This window comes from Scyliorhinus torazame, chromosome 19 (assembly GCF_047496885.1).
Source record: "Scyliorhinus torazame isolate Kashiwa2021f chromosome 19, sScyTor2.1, whole genome shotgun sequence".
Classification (NCBI taxonomy): Eukaryota; Metazoa; Chordata; class Chondrichthyes; order Carcharhiniformes; family Scyliorhinidae; genus Scyliorhinus; species Scyliorhinus torazame.
This window is the reverse complement of record NC_092725.1, coordinates 102,831,941-102,847,666: the sequence shown is the minus strand read 5'-3', so window position 1 is coordinate 102,847,666 and position 15,726 is coordinate 102,831,941.

The window sequence follows — 15,726 nt, the reverse complement described above, 5'->3', positions numbered from 1 at the left end:
TGTCCGATTTCCAGTCCAATATATTTAAATGCACCGGAAGCCTGACTTCCGACCCTGAAATCTTTCCTCAAACCAGAGATTACAAAAGCTTCAAAATCACCACCCCACAAAATTTATTTGACATGCATCATAAAGATGCCAGAAAGGTTCCCTTTATAGTGCCAGTAAAACATTACCGGATCTACTTTCAACTGGTAACAGCCTAACTTTAACATAACTGACCTTACAGAAAAATACCAAAATCTAGATGCAACATTTAAACCACATACACATTTGTTCAACTTCCAGAATACCCCTTCTGTGTTAGCTGCTTCTTTAGGAGGACGGAGAAAAATGTCTCTCTGGAGCTGATGCCCCTGCAAGAAGGCAGCTTTCATATCTACAGATTTGCATTCCCATGCCTTTGTGGCTAAAAGATCTTTAAAAGTAACCTTTCCTGCTGTAGGTGAATCTACCCTTAAATCCTGATCTTCTAAGCTTTCTTCAAATCCCCTTGCCACAAGCCTGGCCGTTGCCTTATAAGGTCCATCCGGAAGAACCTTTTCCGTGCAAGTCCATCTGTGGGACAGAGCTCTTTGTCCGCTATCCGGTACTTCCGTGTATACCCAAAATTACTCCAACTATGCAGTTCTTGCTGTTTAGCATCTTTGATAACTTTTCATCTAATTTATTGGAAGCCACCAACATCTCATGTGCACGTGGGCTTCTACTCCTATTAGTATTCGTAGTCTTACTCATGTTCCGAGACCTTGATAAACTACGTCCCCTCTCCCGTCTGGTATCTCGTTCTGTACTGCTACTGCTTGATCTTTCCCTTCTGCTGTGGGATGTCCTTTCAAAATTCTCGACCTTTTCCCGCGGACCTGTTCACTAACCGATGTACTATCTGAACTGGCACTGCGTTTCTGTGACCTCCATTTTTGAACTTCGTGTTCCCAATGGGGCAGCACGGTAGCATTGTGGATAGCACAATTGCTTCACAGCTCCAGGGTCTCAGGTTCGATTCCGGCTTGGGTCACTGTCTGTGCGGAGTCTGCACATCCTCCCTGTGTGTGCGTGGGTTTCCTCCGGGTGGTCCGGTTTCCTCCCACAGTCCAAAGATGTGCAGGTTAGGTGGATTGGCCATGATAAATTGCCCTTCGTGTCCAAAATTGCCCTTAGTGTTGGGTGGGGTTACTGGGTTATGGGGATAGGGTGGATGTGTTGACCTTGGGTAGGGTGCTCTTTCCAAGAGCCGGTACAGACTCGATGGGCCGAATGGCATCCTTCTGCACTGTAAATTCTATAATCTATGATCTAATCCATTGTCTTAACTCCCTCCCCTGAATGCTGTACATTCAACCAATGTTTATACTTTCCAGTGGCCTTCCCTGCTCTATTAACAGTTGCATCCTTCCATTGACTAGTATGTCACCTTTGTACCAACTTTTGATAGTTGTCCTTTCGGAAAAATGGCCTTACCCCAGATCTTAAGGTCCACAGTCACAATGTAGTTAAAATCCCTGGCCAAAGGTAAGGTTACTATCGGTCGTGCTGGTGTCCTTCTGTACTTCCTACAAACTTCACAGCAATCACTAACCTGTTCTATCAGTTTAGTATAGTCTTTATCCCTTACCCCTGCATCCTTTAATAAATTTTTCACCCTCCGAGGAGACGGATGTGCAAATTGCCTATGCAGGTTCAATAAAACAAACTTTTTATCAGCGAAAGTCCCATTTTCAACTGTCATTAACGCATCCTTAACCATTCTACTTGAAATATTATTTTTCAGTAATGGAATACAATAGTGTCCTGACTGTGTAAATTGTAAGTCCACCGTTTTTCCAAAAACTGTTGCCTTATCCGGTTCCATATCCAGTTTCATGTGTGCTTTCTTCATCGACGGTCTGCTCAGAAGCAAAGGTATCTCACTTGATACAACATCCGTGCTAATGAAATGATTCACCTCGGCAATATTGCAAGGAATCACCACTCTTTTCAGCGACTTCAGAGTATTATCATCCCCAAACCTGAAACTTGTGGAACTTTCAAATTCCTTAACCTTGTTACGACTTTTAGCATTCAAGGAGTCCAGGTAACATTTTAACCAGTCAATTTCGCACACAGTAGATGTGCAGCCACTGTCCAATACAGCACAGTTGAAGGATTCTGCAACCAACACCCTCATTACTGGCGTAAAACTGCTTGTCAATAGGACAATGTCTTCTCTCTGAACACTATCTTTTTCTTCTTCTGACTCTTCCGTGTCACGTGTCGCTTCAAACACTCTATCATAACGTTTTGGACAGTTGAAGACATAATGGTATTGAGAGTCACATCGAAAACATCGATTTATCATGCCCCGTGCATTTCTGGGGTTCATCTTCCTATTGTAAGTTCTAACTGGGTTTCTGTCTTCATAATTTCCTTGCCTCGATCTCCTTCTATAGTCTTGGGCCCTGTTCGTAGCCGTACAATTTCGCCATCCTGTTAGTAGTGTATCTTCCATATTCTGCCTTATTGCAGGCTGACCTATTTGAGTCATCAGAGCCATCGGAATCGAATGTTTCCCCAGAAACTTCTTTAAAGCTTTTGTCATCTGATCGAATAAGGTATCTTCATCCGTAAACTGAACTCCTGTCAAAACCAGGAGCCTATCCATGTTGCTCACTCGAGCAGTCAAGTAATTTAAAGGCCAACACAGACTGTGGAAATTCCAGGTTGCGTTTCTGCAGCCTTTTATATAGTCTGCCAAATTCCATTATATAGTCTTCCATGGAGAATTCCTCTATTTTCCGGAACTTATCAAATTCCGACCATGCTTCATACGCACTTAACAAGTCATCTTTCTTGTAAATCTTATCCATATAATGTAATAAAGTCTCCAGGCCTTCTTCTGAGTCTAACTCTTCCAATTCCAGCTCAGAAAGCACTTTGTTTCGGATTTTACTGTCATATGGTAGAGAAAGAGCCAATGCCGTACCTTGTTTTCTCTTTCCCAAAGCAATTATTTTAGTCCACTTAACTACTGCACTTCTCCATTGGTCGTACGATTCCCTTTCAGAAAATAAGGGGGGATAGTCATATCCAGCCGTCTTTATCCTGGGTTCAGCCATGTATCTTTTTTTTTCCTTCTCACTACTTTCACATTTGCACAGCAACCATCCTCTGTACCATTGTTATACGTTTAGGTTACCGTTGTATGAAGAATCAAAAGTCCTGTTCCTTTTCACCAAACACCATTTATTTCACTTCCACAGCCTCTGCACAAAACTCTAACAACACACCACCTGCCCAAGGGCCACCTGAAGCCCCTTTACATATCAGTGTCAATCATTGGATATTTAACATAAATGAGACAACTAATTGCAATGTCTCTTAATGCATTACTTAACTCTTAACCCATTACTTAACACACAACACCGCAGCCAATCATCAGTTAGAGCACACTCACTATATAGACAGAGGGGTCAGAGTTCCCGCTCATTTGGGATGCAGCCTCTCAGAAGGATAGAGCTTACAGCTTACAGCACAGATCTTCACCATGTGCTGAGTGCATAGACTGGTTAGGACAGGCATAGGTCTTTAGTTTAATCTAACATCGTGTTAACCCACAGTGAAAGTATGTTCAACAGTTTCTAACTTAATAAAATAGTGTTGTACTATTTTAAAGTGTTGGTAGCCTGTATGTGTTCCACGGATCCAGAGCACCCAACACATCAATGGCCATTGCCTGACACCTGTGTGACATAAAAGGTACGAGTCACTTGTCAGGCCAAGCCTGAATATTGACCAGATCTTTGGACATGAACTGCTTCAATATGTGAAGAGTCATGAATGATGATGAAAATTTGCTGTTATCAGTGGGCATCCCCACTTATGATCTTATGATGTAAGGAAGGTCATTATGAAGCAGCTTAAGATGGTTGGGCCTAGGACACTATCCTGAGGAACTCCTGCAGTGATGTCCTGGAACTGAGCTGATTGTCCTCCAACCACCACAGCCATCTTCCTTTTTGTCAGGTATGACTCCAACCATTGGAGATTTTTCCCCCTGATTGCAGTTTAGACACTTGGTCAAATGCTGACTTGATGTCAAGGGCAGTCACTCTCACCTAACCTCTGGCATTCAGCTCTTTTGTCCATGTTTGAACCAAGGCTGTAATGAGGTCAGGAGCCGAGTGACCCTGGCAGAACCCAAACTGAGTGTCTGTGAGCAGGTTATTGCTGAGTAAGTGCCCCTTCCATTACATTATTGATGATCGATAGTAGACTGATGGGATGGTAATTGGCTGGGTTGGATTTGTCCTGTTTCCTGCGTAGAAGTCACACCCGGGCAATTCTATATTGCCGGTTGGATACCAATGTTGTAGCTGTGCTTGGCTAGTGGTGCGGCAAGTTTGAAACACAGGAGGATTCTACCTTTGAAGCTCAGTTCCTGCTGGACATAGGGCTGCAGGGCTGCTGGGGGTTGGGAAGATCACCTGTAATCTGCCATGCGGTAGCATGTGGTGGAGCTTTGCCAACATGGGATTTGTCTCCGCCACATGTGTACCTTTTAAAAAATAAATTTCGAGTACCCAATTCATTTTTTCCAATTAAGTGGTCATTTAGTGTGGCCAATCCACCTTTCCTGCACATCTTTGGGTTGTGGGGACGAAACCCACGCATACACGGGGAGAATGTGCAAAATCCACATGGACAGTGACCCAGGGCTGGGATCGAACCTGGGACCTCGGCGCCGTGAGGCAGCAGGGCTAACCTACTGTGCCACCGTGCTGCCCAGCCACGTGCGTACCTAACGGCTGTTACCAGCAGAGTGCCCATAACATTTAAAGTTTCCTCGACTTCATCCGCCACTGGTGGGGAAAGACAGCGGGAGACGACTGAGGGCGTCGGCACGGGCTACCTTGACCGCTGGGCGATGCTGAAACGTATGGCGGCATGGCGGCACAGTGGTTAGCACTGCTGCCTCACAGCGCCAGGGACTCAGATTCAATTCCGACCTTGGGTGACTGCGTGGAGTTTGTACTTTCTCCCTGTGTCCGCCTGGGTTTCCTCTGGGTGCTCCGGTTTCTTCCCACAATGCAAAGATGTTCAGCTTAGGTGTATTAGCCATGCTAAATTTGCCCTAGTGTCCAAAGGTTAGGTGTGGGTACAGGGATAGGGAGGGGGAGTGGGCCGAGGTAGGGTGCTCTTTCAGATGGTAGGTGCAAACCTGATGGGCCGAATGGTCTCTTTCTGTGCTATAGGGATTCTATGATTATGTTTTATAAAATCTTCAAAACTATTGCTGGAATACTGTCAGTGCTGTAGCCACCTAAAATGGCTGATTCCCGATTAGAATGGTCAAACCCCGATCTAAAATGGCGAACGAAAGAGGCTGATGGGAAAATCAGCCAACAGGACTCAAACGGACAGCTGCAGGTAAAACAGTGTATTCGCCTCTGAGGAAGTCGGCCCAGACCGATACCTGCAGCCATTAACATCACAACAACCCAGCCATCTGCATATTAAGCAGCCATCCCCGGGAACAATTGCTACACATTAGCAACATAAAGCCGATCCAGACCTTTCGGCCCCAGCAGTGGCTGTGACAAAGGAAGGTAGACGACCACCCCCCGATCAAGGAATCGCCCCATTATTGGAGCATATCGAACAAAGTGATTGGGACCAAGTCCAATCACTTGGAACCAGGTACGAGGTCCGCCCCGAGAGGCGGGAAGCCCCTGGGAACTATAAGAATAGGGGCCAAGTTCAGATCGACCCTTCTCTTCCTGCTCGCAACCTTCGAGACCCTTCGACAAAGAAAACAGTAAGTCTTACTCCAGCGATCGCTACCAGATAGGTGCTCCTGACTATCGACTTGTACCAGCTTTGAATCCCGCAGGCTCAGACCCAATTCGAAAGACCATTCGTTTCCCTGACCTGGTGGGCCATTTCCAAAGTTAAGTATTGGCCTTTAGTGGTAGGTAGTAGTCTAGAAGTAGGATTATTGTATAAGTATTTATTGCTGTATATAATAAATGATCGTTGATTTAACTTTTACTAAGCGGTGTGCTGCATTATTAATCATTACTTGAGCTTGAACCACGTGGCGGTATCAGAAAGATACCTGGTGACTCGTGAGCTAAGGTGACAGAATTAGAGCTAATAAAACTAAGGCTAATAAGAGCAACAGTGCCCATAGCCTTTGCAGTATTCAGTGTCCACAGCTGTTTCTTCATATCATGTGGAGTGAATTAAATTGGATTAAGACTGACATCTGTGATGCTGGGGACCTCCACTTGGCACTTCCTGCTGAAGATTGTTGCGAGTGCTTCACCCTTATCTTATACACAAATGTTCTGGGCTCCTCCATCATTGAGAATGGGGATATTTGTGAAGGCTCCTCCTCCAGTTTGTTGTTTAATTGTCCACCACCATTCACGACTGGATGTGGCAGGACTGTAGAGCTTAGATCTGATCCGCTGGTGGAATCACTTCGCTCTGTCTATTACTTCCTGTTTCTGCTGTTTAGCACACAAGTAGTCCTGTGTTGTAGCTTCACCAGGTTGACACCTCATCTTTAGGTATGCCTGGTGTTGCTCCTGGCATGCCCTCCTGCTCTCTTCATTGAACCAGGGTTAATCAACTGGCTTGGTGGTAATGGTAGAGTGGGGTTTTCCCTGACTCAGTGAACTGCAGCCGGCACATAAACCCAAACTACAAGTGCCTCTGTCTGCACCCAAGCTGAGTGGCCTGCTTCTAGCTGCAAAAACACCCAGATAATTTAAACAAAAGAACCTTCTAGCACCACAGCCCATCTCAATGATGATGTGGCATGCTTTGGGATGTTCTCAAACAAAAATGTAAATTATTTTATCAAACAACTTTCAAAATGTTTGATCTTGCGCTTGTCAAGACAGATGCAAGAATGTCAAATTTCACAGGGAGCAACATTTTATACTGCAGGAGAAATGGGTGCTGACTGGCAAATAGACTTTGATTGGTCAAATGCACCAGAGAACTGTTTTACCCCCAAGCTCTTGTTTAAATTCAACAAAGGCAAGTCAGCTCTGATTGAGCAAGTATTTACTGAACAGTCCCGAGTATGCTGAGAATTACAGTAACAACCAAGTGAACATTGTCGAATTCACAATGTGGGAAGTTAGTCGTGTAGTGGTATATTAGAGGACATGTAACCCAGAAGCTCAGACTCATGCTAATGCTCTGGATTCAATTCCCACCACAGCAGCCGATGGAATTTAAATTCAATGAATAAATCTGGAATGTGGGCGGCACGGTGGCGCAGTGGTTAGCACTGCTGCCTCACAGCAGCGAGGACCCGGGTTTGATCCTGGCCCTGGGTCACTGTTCCAAGTGGAGTTTGCACATTCTCCCCGTGTCTGCGTGGGTCTCACCCCACAACCCAAAGATGTGCAGGGTGGGTGAATTGGCCATGCTAAATTTCCCCTTAAAATTGGGAAAAAAAGAATTGGGTCCTCTAAATCTATAATAAGTAAATAAATCTGGAAGGTAAAAATCAGTCTCAGTAATGGCGACCATGCAAAATATAATTGGTTGTTATAAAAATCCATCTGTTTCATTAATGTCCTTTAGGAAAGGAAATCTGTCGTCCTTACCTGGTCTGGCCTACATATGACTCCAGACCAACAGTAATGTTGTTGATCCTTAACTGCCCTCTGAAATCGCCTAGCAAGTCATTAAATCCAAGGGTGATTAAGGATGGGCAACAAATGGTAGCCTTGCCAAGGCTCAACCTATCACAGATGACCCAAAAGAAAGGAGATAAATTGTGCATTTGTCGAGCGCTATTCAAACAATTTACAATCAATGAAACACTTTTGAAGTGTGGCCATAGTTGTAACAAGGGAAATTCCTATTTGCATATAGCAAGCTCAACAAACAATGATCTCATCATGGCCAGATTATCTGTTCTTTTTTTAAATAAATTCAGAGTGCCAATTCATTTTTTCCAATTAAGGGGCAATTTAGTGTGGCCAATTCCTCTAACCTTCACATCTTTGGGTTGTGGGGGTGAAACCCACGCAAACACGGGGAGAATGTGCAAACTCCACCGGACAGTGACCCAGAGTCGCAATCGAACCTGGGACCTCGGTGCCGTGATGCAGCAGTGCTAACCACTGTGCCACCGTGCTGCCCAGATTATCTGTTCTCAATGAAGTCAGTTGAGGGACAAATATTGGTCTAGGACACCAGGGAGGACACCTCTGCTTGTCTGAATGTCGCGGGGATGTGGTGGCATCATGTTCATGTCACTGGACTAATAACCCAGAGGCCCAGGCTAATGCTCCGGGGACAGGGTTCAAATCCCACTGTGACAGCTGATGGATTTTGAATTCAATAAATCAGAAATGTAAATCTGCAAAGGACAAGGGCAGCAGCTGAACGGGAACACCACCATCAACAGGTCCCCCTCAATGTCACTCATCATCCTGACTTGAAAATATATCGTCGTTCATTCACTGTCGCTGGGTCAAAATCCTGGAGCTCCCTCCCTAACAGCACAGTGGGTTTACCTACATCACAGGGATTGCAGCGGTTCAAGAAGACAACTCACCACCATCTTCTCAAAGGCAGTTAGAAATGTGCAAAAAATGGCCTGCCAGTGCCATCCACACCCCATGAAAGAATTTTTATAACAGCTTTGAGAGCCTGCTTGCACCGTCCCCCCCCCACTTTAATGGACAACGTGCCCATCTCCATGCCAATTACGGGTTTACCCATGTGAAAATCTTAATTTATTCAGTTTCTCCCAGAGGTGGGTTTCTAATGCGAAAACAAATCCAGCTCCAGGTTCTCTCCTCTGTGGCAGCAGTTCAGTTTGTGCCTTTTAATGCAAAATAAAACTAAAAAAGACATTGACAGCATTCGTGACAAATTAAAAAATTACTGCCGGCTTTAATTTTCCAATCCTGGCAAACCCACACAAGAGCTACTCATCCATAAATTCGAAAACATTATTTTTGCCATTTGGTTCCATTGCCCCAGGACCTATGGTCTCACTCGGGCTATCTGTGGAAAATAAAATGACATTAGCAGCCTCTGGTGACCTCAGCTCTGCACGGCAAAGCTTCCTCGGAAAGGCCTGGAATCGCAAGATTCCAGCGTGGGATCATTAATGCTCCAGGCCAACTCAATTGACTATTGTCACCGTGCTGCAGAATAGCCATTGCATGCGTTATAAATTTAGGAATGCTGTTACATCAAAACCCAAGTGCTCTAGACAGAGTCGTGGGTTCCCTGTTCATCAGCTGCTTGCTTGTAAATGAACTCCACTGAAATCATTATGCAATACTGGATGGCAAAATCAATAATTGCCTTCAACACTTGGAGCTCTAATTGTTGAGCTATGACGTGACGTCTCATCCACTTTGACGAATCCTACAGTCTTTGTTTCTAAATTTAGCCCTGAGTAGGTTCCCATGTGACTTGTAATGATCCCATGAATGAGCTATCGCTGTAATAATGATCACCATTGACTTTTTTCCCCAGAAGTATTCACCCACAGGATGAGAGGATCACTGGCCAGGCCATCCTTTGTTCCCCATCCCTAATTGGCCTTGAGAAGGTGCTGGTAAGCTGCCTTTTCCGAATTCAACTGCCATTTCAAAAGGGTGCTATTGTTGTTTCTGATCTTGGATTTGAAAGTCATATGTCTGGACTTACAGACAATGTTGGAGGCAATACTGTCAGTGAACTCTATCTTTGATTGCACATTATGGTATTTACGAGATAAACCCAGAATAAGGGTCTGCACAGAACTATGGGTAGGATATTCCACCCTCAGCGTGTTTTGCAATGGCAAAGGTGAGCCGCCATCGGCCGGAGGTTGAATCTTCCGGCGCCGACCCCCCGCCCCCCCTCCTGCCCGTCAACAGGATGTCCTGTTGTTCATACCTACTGCTGCCGGGGAACCCGCCGTGGTGGCGGGTTGCAGTCAGCGGGGCCAAGAGATCCTGCCGGCGGGAACGGCCGGAGAATCCCGTCCCCGATCTCTTCATGCTCTGTTACCATGTGATCGTCCATCACAGCTGATGTGGACTATATAGTTAGATATTTATCATTAGCCCTTTGTACTACATCTCTCCCATAGGTTTCTGATTAAATAAGTACTCTTTACATCATCCTACATCTCCACCCCAAAGTCTCTGCCTTCATCCCATTCTGAGACATTCCAGGATCTGGATGGAATTGAAGATACGATCAGCAGTGCTTTTTGATTTTCGTGATGGTTGTAGTTCCTGGTCTGATTTGCACAATACTCATTCTTTTTGTTCTCCATATTGCATCAGAGTTCAAGAATGTGTCTTTTTCGTGACGAAGTTCCAACAGTTCATCAGTCTTGCTTTTTAATTTGGCTTTTTAATTTGACCTTCAGCTAACTGTTCTAATTTGTCAACAATTGCTAATCTTGCTCAAAGAATTTTTCATGATACTTAACAGACGGTTCTTCAGTTTTTCCAATTAAGGGGCAATTTAGTGGCGCCAATCCACTTGTTTTGTTACCTGTGTGGTAGGTAACATGTGCTGCTCAAACCTTGGTTAGTGATGAGATCTTCTGAATCTCGATGAAGAAGACTCAAACTCGTCCAGTAGTAACAAAAGGTTTATTGAGTAACTATAACAATAATTGCATGAGTCCTTTACTTTAACTTTGATACTAGTGATAAGGTTAACAAGATCTAACTAAGGTAATAATACGTAACTCCACTAGCCATCTGAACTAGTCTGCTATTGCCCTGGTCACAGTGCACCCAAAAGACCCAATGTGGTTGCCTTTTATACCCCTGTTGGTCCGGCCCTCTAGTGATCATGTGGTGCTACTGATTACACATTAACCCCTTGTGTACATGCACACATAGAGATCACTGCACCACTTACCCTGCACACTTTTGGGTTGTGGGGGTCAGGCCCACGCAGACACGAGGAGAATGTGCAAACTCGACACTGACAATGACCCAGAGCCGGGATCAAACCTGGGTCCTCGGCGCCGTGAGGCAGAAGTGCTAACCACTATGCCACCATGCCGCCTGAGTTCTGATAGTTTTGATTGAAGATCTATCATTGTTGAATTTGCTTCTACCAGTTTATCATTTAGATGTTTCTAGTCCTCATTTAAGTGTTTCACGTTTTGTGACTGACAGTCCAGTGTTCTAACCACAGAATTGTTAAGGCTCAGAAGGAGGCCCATTTTGCCCAACCTGTCTGGACTGGATCTCTAAATGAGTGAGTGCCATTCCCCTGCCTTTTCCCTGGACCCCTGCTATTGTTTCTATTCATTTAATCATCTAATGCCGTCTTGAGTACCTCAGTTGAACTAGCCGCCATCATATTTCCAGGCAGGACCTTCCAGCTTCGAATCACTCGCTGTGTGAAATTGTTTTTTCTCCTATCACAGTTGCTTCTTTTCTAAATCAAATTAAACCTGTGTCCTCTTGTTCTTGATCCTTTTACGACCTGTCCAGCTCCCCTCATGATTTTGAATATTTCTAGCAATTTTCATCTTAGTCTTCTTCTCTTCAAGGAGAACAGCTCCAACCTCTCCAATCTATCCTCGTTACTGTAGTTTCTCATCGCTGGAACCTTCTTGTAAACATCTTCTGCACTCTCTCCAGTGCGTTCACATCCTTTCTATAGTGTGACGTCCAGAACTGAACACAATAATCCAGCTGAAGTCTAACTAGTGTCTTGTATAAATTCAGCATAACCTCATTGCTCTTCTACTCTATGTCCCTATTAATAAAGCCCAGAACACTATAGGCTTTAATAAGTGTTCCCTCCACCTGCCCTGCCACCTTCAATGATCTACGCACTTACCAGGTCCCTCTGCACCTGAAACCCCAAAATAATTTTACCTCTTCATTTATCTTATCTTTCCATGTTCTTCCTACAAAAATGCATCATCAGTACTCATTTTTCATTTGCAACTCATCCTTCGTCCATGAAAGTTGGTACTCTGCACTTATCAATTATTCCTTAGCAGAGCCGAATTCCTCATACTGCCTTATCTGATATTCATGCATTTCTGATACTAACTTTTCTTGGTCTTGGGCTCGTTGTTTTCCTTGCTCAAGTTTGCCCAGTTCCTTCACCTGCTGTACTAATTTCCTGGATGCTACATGGTTTTTGGCTGTTTCTCCTTTAATTGTTTTGTGAACAGCTGTTTGCTATGGCAAACTAATTTAAAATGACCTCTCTTCTTGCCGGAATGGCACCCCATGTCTCTGGCGGGGCATTCTTCCTGACGGTGCAGCCTTCCCCCACCACAACGAAAACATAATGGCGGATACCACACCCTTTTCTCTGTTTGGGGTTAAGTTCACTGTAATTTCTCTGTGTTATAAACTGGATTGAACAAGCTGTCTTTCTCCGTAAGATTTCTTTCTGCTTTTAATAAAATAATTTGTCTTACCGGTCTTGCGAGGGACAAATCTTCCCTCATCTACAAATAAATCTAAGAATGTCTCTTCTCGGACTCCCACAGCAATGCAATCCCGAATTACTCAGGGCTCCATTACACCATTTTCAGCTAATTGATTGAGTTCATTAATAAAGGAATTTATGTTGTCTCCTGGTCTTTGGATGAATTTTTCTCTCTCTAAAATAGTGTTTTTCCTAAGATCGAAATAAGTATTCTCGGGCTTTGATAAATTCTTTAAATGATGACGTTTCTCGTTTGTGCCCTGAACGACGATAGCTTAATCTGCGCTGCTGCCTATGGTGCAGAGTAAGGTACTGACTTGCTCCTGTTAGTCTTCTCTGCTAGTCTCAAAGCTGTTCTGTACCTGCTAGACTCGTGTGCCAGTCTTGCCACTTCTCGGTTTAATCTGGTCGACATACTCTGTTAAAAGTAGGAATTTTCCCCCATATCTTCCTTTTACTGTTGGTTTCTTTGGACTTTAGTTGAAGATTTTCCTGAACTGTCCTTGTCTTGCAATTGTTTCTCTTGTTGCTCCTTCCAGTCACTAGGTCTTCACTTGTTACGCCTTCTGTCATGATTAACATAGAATTTACAGTGAAGGAGGCCATTCGGCCCATTGAGTCTCCACCGGCCCTAAAAGAGCGCCCTGCTGAAGCCCACGTGTCACCCTATCACCGTAACACCATCTTAACATTTTTTGGACACTAAGGGCAATTTATCAGGCCAATCGACCTCACCCGCACATCTTTGGACTGTGGGAGGAAACCGGAGCACCCGGAGGAAACCCACGCAGACACGGGGAGAACGTGCAGACTCCTCACAGACAGTGACACAGCCGGGAATCGATCCTGGGATCCTGGACCTGTGAAGCAACTGTGCTAACCACTATGCTACCATGCTCCCCTGTTTTGTAGTGGTTTTTGGTCTTAGATATAGTAGTCGTGAGCCTGGGCTTACAGATAATGCTGGAGGTAACGCTCTGAGCAAACATTATCTTTAACTGAACTTTATGCTAACCATTTACAAGATACACTCAGCGTGAAGCTCTTTTGTTTTAAGAAATTTAGAAGATCCAATTTTTTTTTCCAATTAAGGGGCAATTTAGCGTGGCCATTCCCCCTAACCTGCACATCTTTGGGTTGTGGAGGTGAAACCCACGCAGACACGGGGAGAATGTGCAAACTCCACATAGACAGTGACCCGGGACTGGGGTCGAACCCGGGCCCTCGGCACCGTGAGGCAGCAGTGCTAACCACTGTATCACCGTGCTGCCCCTGTGAAGCTCTACATAGAACTATCTCTCCATGCTCTGTTATCATGTAAACTTGCATCACAGATGATGCAGATTTTATATATTTATATATTTAACATTAACCTGTTGTACTATTTTAGCTGCATTGCTGTGAACATAAGGACATAAAAAACAGAAGCAGGAGAAGACAATACGGCCTGTATTGTCACCATTCAGCCCAATCATGGCTGACCTTGGGCTTTGACTGCACTTTCCCATCTGCTCCCCTTGTCCACTGATCCCCTAAGACATCAAAAATCTGTGTAACCCAGCCTTAAATATATTCAAAGATGCAACATCCAAAACCCTCTGGGGTAGAGAATCCCAAAGATTAACAACCGTTCGAGTGAAGAAATTTCTCCTCATCTCAGTCCTAAATGATTAGCCCTTGATAGGCTGTGCCCCCTTGTCATATATTCCCAAGCCAGGGTAAACAACCTCTCAGCTTCTACCCCAGGCATTGTCAAACACGGGGGTGCAACCCGCGGGTGGGTCACTGGTGGGTGTTGGGAGGGTCACGGAGCCGTCCGTCACGGCGCTCCCGATCGCGCAAATCCACACGCAGCAGCCGACTTTTAATAATGCCTTCAAAATGGCCAGGAACAATTTTAAAAAATTTGCCCGCACTGCGCATGCGCGCCCGATCATCGGTGTGCATGCGCAGTGCGGCCGCATTAAAAAAAATATGGCCACAGCCTTTTTTTTTCAAGTTCGCGGGGCCAAAGGGACAAAGGGACCATTGGGGCCAAAGGGAACCAAAACCATTTCCTCCATTTTTGTCAGCAACAAACTAGGTAAGAGAAAATGGTGGGTCGTGTAGGTCAGCCGGCGTGGGTCGAGAAGGTCGGCCGGCGTGGGTCATGAAGGTGGGCCGCGAACGTCGGCCGCCATGGGTCGAGAAGGTCGGCCGGGTTGGGTCCCGAAGGTTGGCCGGTTGGTAAAAATGGGTCCCCGGAAAAAAAGTTTGAAGAACACTGTTCTACCCTGTCAGGCCCTTTCATAACCTTGACTGTTTCAAAGAGATCACCTTTCACTCGTCTAAACTCTGGAGAAGGCTGACCCAGTTTACTCAGCTACTCACCATAGGAGAACCATCTCATCACAGGGGTCAATAGTGAATCTTTGCAGCACTATCTTCAATGCAAATATATCTATAAATACTTGAACCATTCCAGGTGTGGTCACACCAATGCCCTGTATAAATACGTCTTCAAAAACACTAACAAATTTTAAAACAGGATTTTCCTCTTGCATGTTGTCTTGTACTAATCATACTATGCTTTTCTAGGTGAATTATTAAGGCTTCCTTAATAATAGATTCCAGCACTTGCTGAATGACAGATGTCAAACTAATCGGCCTGCAGTTCCCTGTTTTCCCTTACCCTCCTTTCCTGAATAGCTTCCAAACTGTTAGGAGCTTTCCAGAATCGAGAGAACTTTGGAAAATCACAGCCGGAACATTCTCGATTAGAAGTCTAGAATGTACGCCATTAGACCATGTGTATCTGGAATCATTTCTAGGTCTATCTCACTAAGGACTGAAGATTCCCTTCCTGAAAGGACCTTTGTGAACCAGAGGGTTTTTTGCAGCAAACTAGTAGCACTGTTGCTTCACAGCGCTAGGGACCCGGGTTCGATTCCCGGCTTGGGTCACTGTCTGTGCAGAGTCTGCATGTTCTCTCTGTGTCTGCGTGGGTTTCCTCCAGGTGCTCTGGTTTCCTCCCACAAGTCCCAAAAGACGCACTTGTTGGGTGAATTGGACATTCTGAATTCTCCCTCAATGTACCTGAACAGGCGACTCGGGGCTTTTCACAGTAACTTCATTGCAGTGTTAATGTAAGTCTACTTGTGACACTAATAAAGATTATTATTTTTTTCCCACTTCCAGATCTATTTAATCAATGGAATTTAAATTCACAGCTGGCTTTCAGCACCCACCCAGTCATGTCCCCTCAGGATCTTACATGTTTCAATACGATCACCTCTTGTTTTTCTAAATTCCAATGAA